The following is an 11,284-nucleotide window of genomic DNA, read 5'->3' as shown; positions in this document are numbered from 1 at the left end:
TGATGCTTTGATTCGTAGAAATATATAATATTAATCATTTATTTCATTTCAATTTTTGTAAGGCATTTAACATTAAAAAGCAAAAAATTTGAATAAAATAATTTATTTTCTCATTTACAACTTTGTCAATTCTATGCATTGTATTTTATTACTCCTACTCTTCTTCTTCTTATTTTGACAGCTTTTTTTTCTGCTGAGCTGTGAGCTCTTTTGCAGACTGTGCCAAGGAACAAAAAGTGTGCTGTTCTCTTCCGTTGTTCAGCACTGCCGTACAGGGTGTTGGTTATGTTGGGCTGTAGTGGAAGTAGGGTCTGCCTAAAGTGGATTAGGAAGGGGCATTCAAAGAGGATATGGTTTACGGTTTAATAGGGGTGGGAGAAGTGTCTACAATGGGGTAGATGTGTGAGATTTATTTTGTTAAGATGGTAATTTAACAGAGGTGTTTATCCTGCTCTAAGTTGAAGGATTTTTAAGGTGCTCCTGAGTCCACAAAATGATAGTGGGTACATGACGTTGGTCAAAGAAACAGGTGAGCTTAACATCATATGTCCTATAGATCGAAAGGTCTAAAGGGGGAAATTTACTATAATGACCTATAATGTTTGTGTCTAAACAATATGAATAAGACGAGGAAACGAGCAGTTGGTCTGAACTGCCCACATGTGACGATAGAGGTCAGTGTTGAGGCCATCTATAATGATTGGATGGGTATCGGTATGTCCAGCATTTTTGTCTGTGTATATGGCTTTACATGTGACGTATTTTGAGTAAAGACAAATTGATCGACATTAGTGACTTACCTTGAGCCTTGAACCATCTATACAAGGGTGTGACAATTACATCATATTTAATGTTGATTACAAGTCTCATTTGCGGTATACACGATTCATCATACAATAATGTGCTACTATTGCTTAAGAACTGTATTCTTGAGGTGCCTGGCTCAAAGGTAAAACTGCTTGGCCATCTATCTAAGGGCTTCAGATCATATTCCGACATCAGCTGAGCTATGTTTGCTTAGCTCTCAAAGGCAGCATTAATAACTTTTATCTTCAATCTAGCGTATTGCCTTTTGAATCTAAACGTTGTTTGTTATTATACTTCATTGTCACTTGCACCTCATTTTTTCTGGTTTTCTGATTTTGTCATAAATAGATCTAAAGCTAATTTAGGATAGATTAAAATTCTTCCCAATTATAGGGACATGTTAAAGTTTCGATTTGTGTGTGCTGTTGTATTTTTTATTTGCTTATTCGTTTTAGCTCATGTTTGGTTCTTAAGATAATTGGTTTTGATAATATAGAAATGTTGTAACATTTTCCTTATCAATAAACAGGGGAATAAACATTAAAAATATCTATCTATGTATGTATGTATCTATCTATGTATGTATGTATCTATCTATTTATTTATCTATCAATCTATCAATCTATCAATCTATCAATCTATCAATCTATCAATCTATCAATATATCTATCTATCTATCTATCTATCTATCTATCTATCTGTGAGGCGGGCATGGCCCGTTGGCGTGCGGACACACCCTGTTGCCCACAAACCAAACCCCTAGCTATAGGTCAATAGCCGCACTGCCTTGTGTGTGTGTCCCTGTAAGGTCTAAGGCTAAGGGAGTAAACCCTAACAGAAAATCCGGTTCTGGAGGCCCGCAGGCGGGGGGACAGTAGTAAGACTACTGCTCTCTGGCAAATTCCTGCAGCCACCTTTCCCCAAATTGTGATGGCTTGCCATCCCTTTGGACCCGGTCAGTAAGGAAGAGAGGCGTGTGCTGACGTGTGGGCAGCCCAGCACTCGCAAATTTACCGCCCAGGCTTTGCCCCAGAAATGGAGTGGTCACTCCATCCCTGACAGTAATGTCTTTGAAAAAACCCTGAGAGTGGTAGTTACCGGTGATAAGTTCCTAGATGATTGGCGTAAGCTGGAACCCAGGGACCACTCTTGACGATAGAAGGGGCTTTTTAGCCTCACTGGATAGCTACTGCCTGCCTTAAGCCAAGTAGCCCTTTGACAATAAAGTGCTATCCCGCCACAGCTTGCCGCACCACTGGGTGCTTGGCACTAAAACAAAACCAAAAAGCAAGCTGCTCACCTCACCTGCAAATACAATAAAAAATGCCACAGATCTTCCTATCTATCTATCTATTTATCTATCTATCTATATATGTATGTATCTATATATGTATCTATCTATTTTTATAAATCAAACAATCAATCAAACAGTCATTCAATTTATCTATGTATCTAAGCTATGTATCTATCAATCTTTCAATTATGTCTCCCTCTCATTTCTACTCTCTATCTCTCATCTCTCTCTCTCTCTCTCTTTATAATTAATTTAGATATGAGATAAAAAGGTTTAGAATCACTACATTAGAAAGGAGTAATCCTGATGCAGTCCAAGCAGGCTCAGAGTACACTTATAGGATGTGAAGCGCATGGACCACGGATAATGACAGTCTCATTCCAAACAGTGCAGAAAAGGACTAACTTAGATATTGTCCAATGCTACGCCACAATGAACGACACTGAAGATGGGGAGGACATTTTGTACACCTGCTGACTACCATCTTAATGGTAGACCTAACGAGAGCATTATCATCAAAATGTGCGAATCAAGGGAAATAAGTACTCCAACAAGATCAGACACTTCAACACTATTGTTAAGCCAATACAGCTTTATTTCATTTGATTACATGATATGAGAACATAACTTAATACTGTAAATAATGAATAAATGCTATAAAAAATGCCATGTTACATTTAGGTCAACAAAATATAATACATCATACAGTACTCTTATCACTCTAAAAACTAGTAATTGCTATTGCGCTACTCAAGGAAATAATAACAATATTTTTATATTTATTCAAACTAGTGTGTAACTTACTAAACGTCTACGAAAACAAATACAAAAAAAACATTTACATTACATTCAAAATAAAATACATCATCATATTTTATTTATATATTATCAGTATTTGACTAGCATATATAATATGAAAAAAACAACAATATACATTTTTTGAATATCAAAATTACAACTTTAAAAAGAAAGATATTATCTAAACTTATTTATGACACAGTGCGCGTCTACGAGCGTCAAAGTGATCATAAATTGTCTCATTGAATTCAATTGTATCAACTTTCTTTATCTCTATAATTTTAAATGTTTAAAAGAATATTTTAATTTAAATATAAAGCAATAATGTATCATTATCGTCCTTTTCAGCCAGGGAAACCAACAAATTAGAAGAGTTTAAGTCACTGATTAACATGCATGAAAAGAATGATACATGAAATGCGTAGAGCGTAATTATCTTCATTTCGGAAGTAACATCTGTAATCTATGAGACCTACTTACAATAAATAAAAAACATGTTTCTCTAATGTGTGTTTTATAAGCCTGTAACTTAATATACAAATGGCATATTAATAATACATTTTTACAGTTGTGACAAAAACATTATGGAAGAACATTGATAAAAAAAAAAAAACGCATTTTTTTCTAATTATAGTGCTGGTAAAAACAATTGTAGCCAAATAATATTAAGTAGCGAAAATATCATCATGTTTGATATAAATTCATCAATATTCATGTCTACATTAATTAATTATGTACACTTGATAACTCACTATGCTAAAATTAACTTCAAATTATCGAACATGTCATTGCAAGAGATTCTATTCAAGAAAAAAAGATATAGAAATGGATAAAGGAGGTGAACAGATCATATGTGTAGGCCCAATGGTTCAACAGACTTAGGGACAGATGAAAGTGAAAGACAATATACTTTCTGTTTTAGTATTGCTCTACCCACCGGTTAAGTATGTGAGCCTTTTTGAGACGTCTGTACAGCCGTCGGCTGTTCTAAAGTCTCGATTTTTTTGTATGTTTATAGGATTAAAAAACCTCATAGAGGCAGCGCAAAGGACGGTTCATTTATGCTTTGGTAAGAGCGCGTCGAGGCCATTAAAGCAGCGTTAGCTGTTAGGTTTTGCACCCAGTTTTACATTGCTCATAGTATTCTCCAATGACTTTCCCTGTTTTCTTGAAATGTCAAAATTTAATGTTTGCTTATGATATTGTGTTGTGCATTAACAGCGGTATTTTGCTTCGGTCTATTGTGTCACCTTAAAGCAAACTACTAGAAATCTATTTAATATTGATTTACATATTCTTAAGGATCCAATCGAGCTATGGGTGGATGGAACAAAATGGAATGGGAGAAAAAGCCAAGTACTTTGGAGTTACTCTCAATCAGAAATATGGAAGGTGTGCGGTTATATAGCGAGATGGGGTGTAAGAATTGATGTGCTGAGAGTGTTCTACATGGGCACAGTGGGCTTTTAAATAGGGTTACACTCTACCCTTTCAAATCTTAGCATCGCAAACGTATGTAATTTGTTTAAGTCTTAGTAACGCTGTTCAGTGTCAAGCCATAAGACTGACCCCGAAAGCCGTAGTCGAAATTATGGCCAATGTGCCTCCGTTAAAATTGTGACGGGAGCGAGCTTTCATGTAAACACAAAAATGATTCAGATGGTTAGGGCTGAATCGCTTACAGGCGTACTATTGAAGACCCTGCTTCATGCAGTTGGCGAGATGGCTGTTTTGAGAGATGCTACATACCGGACGAGAGGAAGGCTCTATCTCACACCAATTCTTAGCCCCAGAAACAATGCAATAATCCGCACATGTGTACTTAATCAGAGAAAGAGAAAAAAAAGCTACCCGACTCGGCTATTCAAAACAGTTAGTGAAACTATCAATTCTTACCCTTCAGGTATAACCGCCATCTACACAGACGAATCTGTGGATAGAATCGAAGGAACTTTGAGAGCTGCTTGTGGTGCGGTGATAAGATTTTCTGACACCACCAATTTTGAAAAATAGAAGAGCTCTTACAGTGAAGATTGAAGTCATGAAGAAGAAATAGAAGCGTTGCTTACAGCGGTGGAGTTTGTGGAAGAGAAATTCTTTAAGGGTGAGCCTGAAGCGGATGCCATCAACTTGAAGAAGTCGGTCTTAACACTAGAATCCCACGAAAGTCCAGATTTCTGGAGAAGTTTCTGGTCTGCATGAAACGCCTTCGTGTGTATAAAAAGTGGATGTTTTTATGATCATTGCGGTATCGTCGGTAACTTGTAAGGTGACATTTAAGCATATTTCGCTTGCAATCTGGCACTTTCACCTGATGCATCTGCTATCCTATAAAATTCTATGAGAGGAAGGAAACACGCTGGCATTTCAAGTAAGATCCCCTGCGCCGTGTATATTTGTATGTTTTCTAAATTTCGACGAATACTCGTGATGAGAAAATGTAAAAATGGTCATTAATAGTTCTGATATGTGGATGTAACGGTTCTTTAAAGCAGGTAACTTGATTTTGACTAATGGAAAGCTATAGCCTCAGACCGCACTACGGAGAGAGGGAAATTAATAGATAGAAAGAGAGAGAGAGAGAGAGAGAAAGAAAAATGGAGAGGGGAAGAGATGGCATAGAAAAGAGATATGGTTGAAATAAAAAAGACATTGACGAAAACTGTGAAAGGGAAAAAAATAATAGAAAGTAGATGTGAATGATAAATTGAAATTAAAAAAAAAAATGATAGAAAATGCTATTTGAATTTTTTTTAATTCGTAGAATTTGTTTATAAATTTAAATACTCAATAAGGATAAAGTTCTTTAAATACGATATAATCTTGTGCTACTAAACTTAGCTTATTTAAATAGTTACTTTTAAATATCTTTAATTCTACATATATTACTTTATATTTTGTCACAAATCTTTCAGCTACTAAGTCTGAGAAGGTAAAATAAAATGAACGAATTAACTATAATAAAATTTAAAATAAAACAATTTAGAATAAAATATAACATCTATTATTACTTGTTTAAAAATTGTCTGACTACTTAACTTTTGTCCTTTACCATAACATTGCTAATTCATTGAATACAATGTTATCAACATCATCACTCTCGTTATGTGCTACTTGATACTATAGGAAAAAAAAACAACAAAAAAAAAAACAAAAAAAAAATGTTTAGTGTGCCAATAAATACCTATATATTTTAACATTTGGTATATATAATTACATGATGTCATGGAGGTTTTTTACTCTATTTTTTTATCTAGCATTCCTTAGTGATTAAGAGATAAATAATAGTAAGAAAGTAGTATTTTGTTAATATGTGTTTTATGTGTTTCTTTTATCAAATTTTATAATTTCGATTCTTAAAATGTATCATTTTTTAATTATTTTTTTTTTACATTTTTGATTAAACAATTAATGTTTTTAGAAGACCATGAGAAGCATTAACTTTTATTTATTACGCTAAATATGATGTTAATGTCATATACCAGTTTTAGAACCCCTGTAATATTTGGTGACTAGTAGTCACTGAACTATTCCGTGCAGTTAGCACGAGATTTTTCTTGGTCGGGGACTGACCACGAGGTGAACACCTCAGTTGATCTTGGACTCTTGTAGGGAGAGGAGCGTTGCCATCTCCTCATGTATAATTATTAAAGTAACATTACTCTGAGAACAATATATATATATTTCATTGGATTAATTAAGTGAGAAACTGGATGTTTAATTTGTGATGGCTGAAGTCGCCAATATCTTTTGTGAATTATTTAATGTCAATAAAAACCATGTCTGCTACCAGTGAGTCTATTAATAATTCTAAATGTTGTGGTTGGAGAGTTCAGTATGTTAGTGTTCTCAAGCACCTGCAAATCTAGTGCGTGAGTGAAAGTATTTAGTTAAGAAGACGAAGAACATTAAAGTAGTACCAGAAGAGGTATCTACAACACAATTCAAGACCATCCAGGCCTATACCAATATCTAGGCCGTGACAGTTAAAATCATATTTTTTAAATAATGTATTTTTTTTTAAACTTTTAAACGAAACAGATGGACACATAGATAGCTAATAAAAGTTGCCTATTTTCATTTCCGATTATTTATAAAACGATAAATAAATAAAATCAAAAATTATAGATTTTGTAAATCTTTAAATAAAATTGAAGTACCGTGAGTATAATTAATATTTTAATAAGCTATTTTTAAATATCATATAGCTTTATTTTCATGAGTATATTTGTAGATCAATGATTTTTTTTCGACTTTTTATAAATGCTATTTTTTTCTTTTCTAGCACCAGCTTCAATAGTTGTATGCTTATCAAATGTAGTGCCTCAACTTGCTCACACATAATTGCAATAATAAATCTAAATGTAATAAATAGAATGATTATTTTATGTAAGTATTATAATGCAAAATTTGAAATAGTGTAAGATACTAACAGGTCAAAGTTTGAGTTTCAGAATCATTTGTCGTTCTTTCACTGTTTGGGCGTCTCTCATCTTATGTAAAAATATTGTAAACTAATTATTTGTAACATTAATTAAAAATATTAAAGATCAATGCAACAAAAATAAATGATCAATAATTTCACAATTTGGATTAAATAACATTTAAACTTTCAAACAAATTTTTGTGCACAATTTTTTTTCTCGGTTTATTGTGACGTTAATATAAGATAAATATCACTATTTTTTTAAATATATATACACACACACAAAGCATTAAAAATGGGGCGAACGGGTTCAATAAAACCAGACCCCTTAACAGAAGAAGGGTATACAATTTTGAAAATTAAAAAAAAAAAGATGTTGACTGTGAAAATTAAATGTATCGTTTCTTATAAATTTCTACTTAACATCCACGGTGTTATTGCGTCCCATTTTTAAATATAGTAAAACAGTGATGCTCAACCTAATTCGACCTGCGGGCCATTTTAACTTTCGAAACGCGTGTCGCGGGCCACATCAACAAAAAAGTACGAAAAATGAAATCAAAATTCACCTGAAACTATTTGAAATTATTATGTCTGGTATTTACATTTATTAATGGGATAGTTAAAGTCTATAATTGTTTAAGCGTTTCATTTCTCTACATAAAAATGAGCAACATTTTAACTACCTTTACCACCAACTTATTTTCTTGTCTCTTTTCGGAAAATATTCTCATCGGTCCTCCAATCTCTTGGCGTAGTTTAACCAATCTTTAAGACGCAGCTCAAACCAAGAAGGCCTTCATATTTGTTTTACAATGCCGCTGTACATGTTGTTGTTTTTTTTTTGTTTGAAACAGCCAGACTGTTGTGACACGGTTACTATGCGTGGTCAACCGTGACACACGGTCAAGTGTTGGGTATCGGAGAGTTAGGGGACTAGCGGGTAGTGACGAGTGTGACTATGTGGTCGGACCAACGCAGCTTATGGATACTCCTTAGACAACGTAGGTGGAAGGAGTTTAACTTTTTGGTGTGGCGGGATAATAGAGTAAATGACTTTGATACATAGAATAGATTTTCAATATTGTGGATATGTTAATTCCTCTCCGTTGCCACACTTGTCCTTGAAGTCTGCCAAAAGCAGCACTGGCACGAGCAACACGGAAGTCAAACTCATCATCTAGGTTGGCGTTTGTTGATATGGTGCTGCCCAGATAGACAAACTATCTTTTTATTAATAATAGTCTATTTCTAGATATATTTATTTTTCTCTTGTTGTTTTTTTTTATGTTAACTATTCATAAATCATTATTTTATGTTAACGTAATTATTTGCATAATTCTAAATTGAAAAAGTGCAATGTACTAACCAGTCGAATTTGGTGAAGATTCGGACTCATTCGTCCTCTTCTTACATAAACGATTGCAAAACGAAAGTACCTTAGTATCTAACAAAATATAAAAGTATTATTGACACAAATTTAGAGATTATTGCGAAAAATAAACAACAAGAACAATTAGAGCATCGTTAATGATATAATATTGTACTTTTTTGTTCATATTACATGAACGTTTCAAACATATATTTAAACTTTCAAACACACACACACACATTGCGCGAAGGGGTTCAATTAAACAAGACCCATAATTATAAGCATTTTCTAGCATTTTTCACTGAAGAAACGCATTCTCCTGACCTAAAGCTCATTATTCATCCTATTTAAAAACGACCTTTTAAATAATGTTGTACTTGAAAAATATTCTTATATGAATTTATAGGCCCTTAATGCATTGCAAATAAAACCAATTTGTTCCTTGAAAAGATAAGATACCCCCACATATTTAGATTTAGGCTTTGAGGATTGCCACCGAACAAAAATGTATTCAATAAATAATATTCAATAAAATTTAAGTATAAATTGTGAGTTATAGTCCCAAATTTATTTAACTAGAAAAATATCAGATTGAGTAAAGGTTGGAATAAGGCTTAGAACTCATCTCATTCGTGACTCTTATACTGAAAAATTTCGTTTGAAATCTAAATTTTCCAAGACAAAGTCTTTCTTAAAATAATTATGATAAATTTATGTGAAATTACATAAACTCTGTCTGGAAAGAGGAGGGGCGGTAGAATGGAAACGATTATTCCTCGCTCCTTTTTTATAATTTCCGCTAATAATTGCATTTGGGATTAAAGAATAGGAGGTGGGGCGACTCGATATAAGAACCTAATTTATAGCATATATAAATTTTATTAGTTACATTTTTTTTTAACTTTGTAATTTCCCAACTATAATACAAAATGAAAGAGTATTGGTTTGTCCGATGGGGGAAAGGCGATCGCATGTAATGCACCTCCCACCTGGTACAACTTTTTTTCATTTTATATTTACTAATCATAAAATTTGAGATTAGAGTGATGACATATGGTTTCACATATCAATACCTAGTTTTTTATATAGATATTCAACTAATTTTGTTCACAAACTATGATTTTTCCATAAACATAGGACCACCACCCCCACTCAGAGGGATAGAGTGGGGAGGGAAGTACATGCAATCGCCCCACCCAACCCCACCGACTCGGCCAAGATACCAGAAGGGGAGTGACATAATATAAAATATATTTAATTCAACAAATTTTGACTATGATTTTTCCATAAAAGAAGGACCCCCCCCCCACTCAAAGGGCTTAGGTGGTAAGGCCCCCCTCCAACCCAAGAGGTCAACAGGGGAACGACATAATATAAAGATTGGTTAAAATATCAATAACAAGTTTTAATCATGTAGATATTTAATTCATTATGTTAGCAAGCTGTAATTTCTACAATAAATTGGACCGACCCCCAATTCGAAAGTTTATATGGGGGGGGGATTGATGACATAGCCCCCTCAAGACCCCACCAAATCGGCCAACATACTAGAGGGGGGGGGGCGAAATAATCTAAAAATAGGTTGAAATATAAATAAGTAGTATATATTATTAACATAAGTAATAAATTTGTATACAAATTGTGTGAACTCTATACTAAAATTCGGCCGCCCCCCCCCCCCTGGATCCACCAGTGATTTAAAGGTAATACTGGCTTCAGCTATATTATCCCGAATACGCCTGCTTCAGATCGAGTAGAAGAGTTTTTCATCTGTACAAGTAAATGTTTCTTGAGTTCCTATAACTTTTGAAACTTAATACATAATCATCATGACGACTTTTTCTCTGGCCCACCATTAGGTTTAAAAAAACAACAACTCATAAGCTAATTCAGGTTATTTGTGTATGGACGTCTTATTGGTGCACTAGGTCAAGAAAATGTTTCTAAACGGTCCAATGCACCGAAAAATAATACAGAATTGATATCAGCTTTTACAGACCGAATTCCAGCCAAATTCTGAGAATGGTTCGAGCAGACAATGAACTGAGATGATGTCCATGAAAGAATAAAGAATTTGTTCCCATTCATTAACAATGACAACGTGACTGCGATAATTCATCCAGTTTTGAGATGTCAGGTTTAATGTCCATATAATCAAGAACTATTTGGAGCTCCTGGAAATCTCCCGAAATCGCAAAATATACGAAAAAGTTCTTAAAATATACGGAAATATATACACGAAAATTGTCATTTTGGGTGTCATTCAAAATAGAAAACGCCAATCTTACGCGCGACATTATGCATCAGCCGTAATGGTGTAATCTGGTGAAAGAAACTTCTCGCGCCACAAACTAATGAAGAATTACTTGAGGTCAACAATTCTCAAAGATAGATTAAAACATTTGGTAATTCTTGCTATTGAGCGTGATCTATGTAGGAAACAGAATTATTATGATATACTGATATGCGCTATACACAAGGCTCGTAAAGTATTTCTGTACTTAGTAAAGAATGAATAAAATTTATTTTCTAATGCGAACTCTTAAATTTCACTTATTATCCGCTTCCCGACTCAAACTTAGCCCCG

General features: G+C 33.9%; 1 long non-coding RNA gene across 1 annotated transcript; it reads right to left on the bottom strand.

Annotated features, from left to right (window-relative positions):
- Positions 1–2,660: 2,660 nt before the first annotated feature.
- On the bottom strand, positions 2,661–9,249 carry LOC129922976 (uncharacterized). The gene is made up of 3 exons (XR_008774908.1): positions 8,695–9,249; positions 7,333–7,392; positions 2,661–6,019 (listed from the first exon to the last, which is right to left on the bottom strand). It is a non-coding gene; the product is annotated as an uncharacterized LOC129922976 (long non-coding RNA).
- Positions 9,250–11,284: the final 2,035 nt, after the last annotated feature.

The sequence above is a fragment of the Biomphalaria glabrata genome, chromosome 14, assembly GCF_947242115.1.
Source record: "Biomphalaria glabrata chromosome 14, xgBioGlab47.1, whole genome shotgun sequence".
Classification (NCBI taxonomy): Eukaryota; Metazoa; Mollusca; class Gastropoda; family Planorbidae; genus Biomphalaria; species Biomphalaria glabrata.
This window is presented reverse-complemented; position numbering and strand designations above follow the sequence as displayed.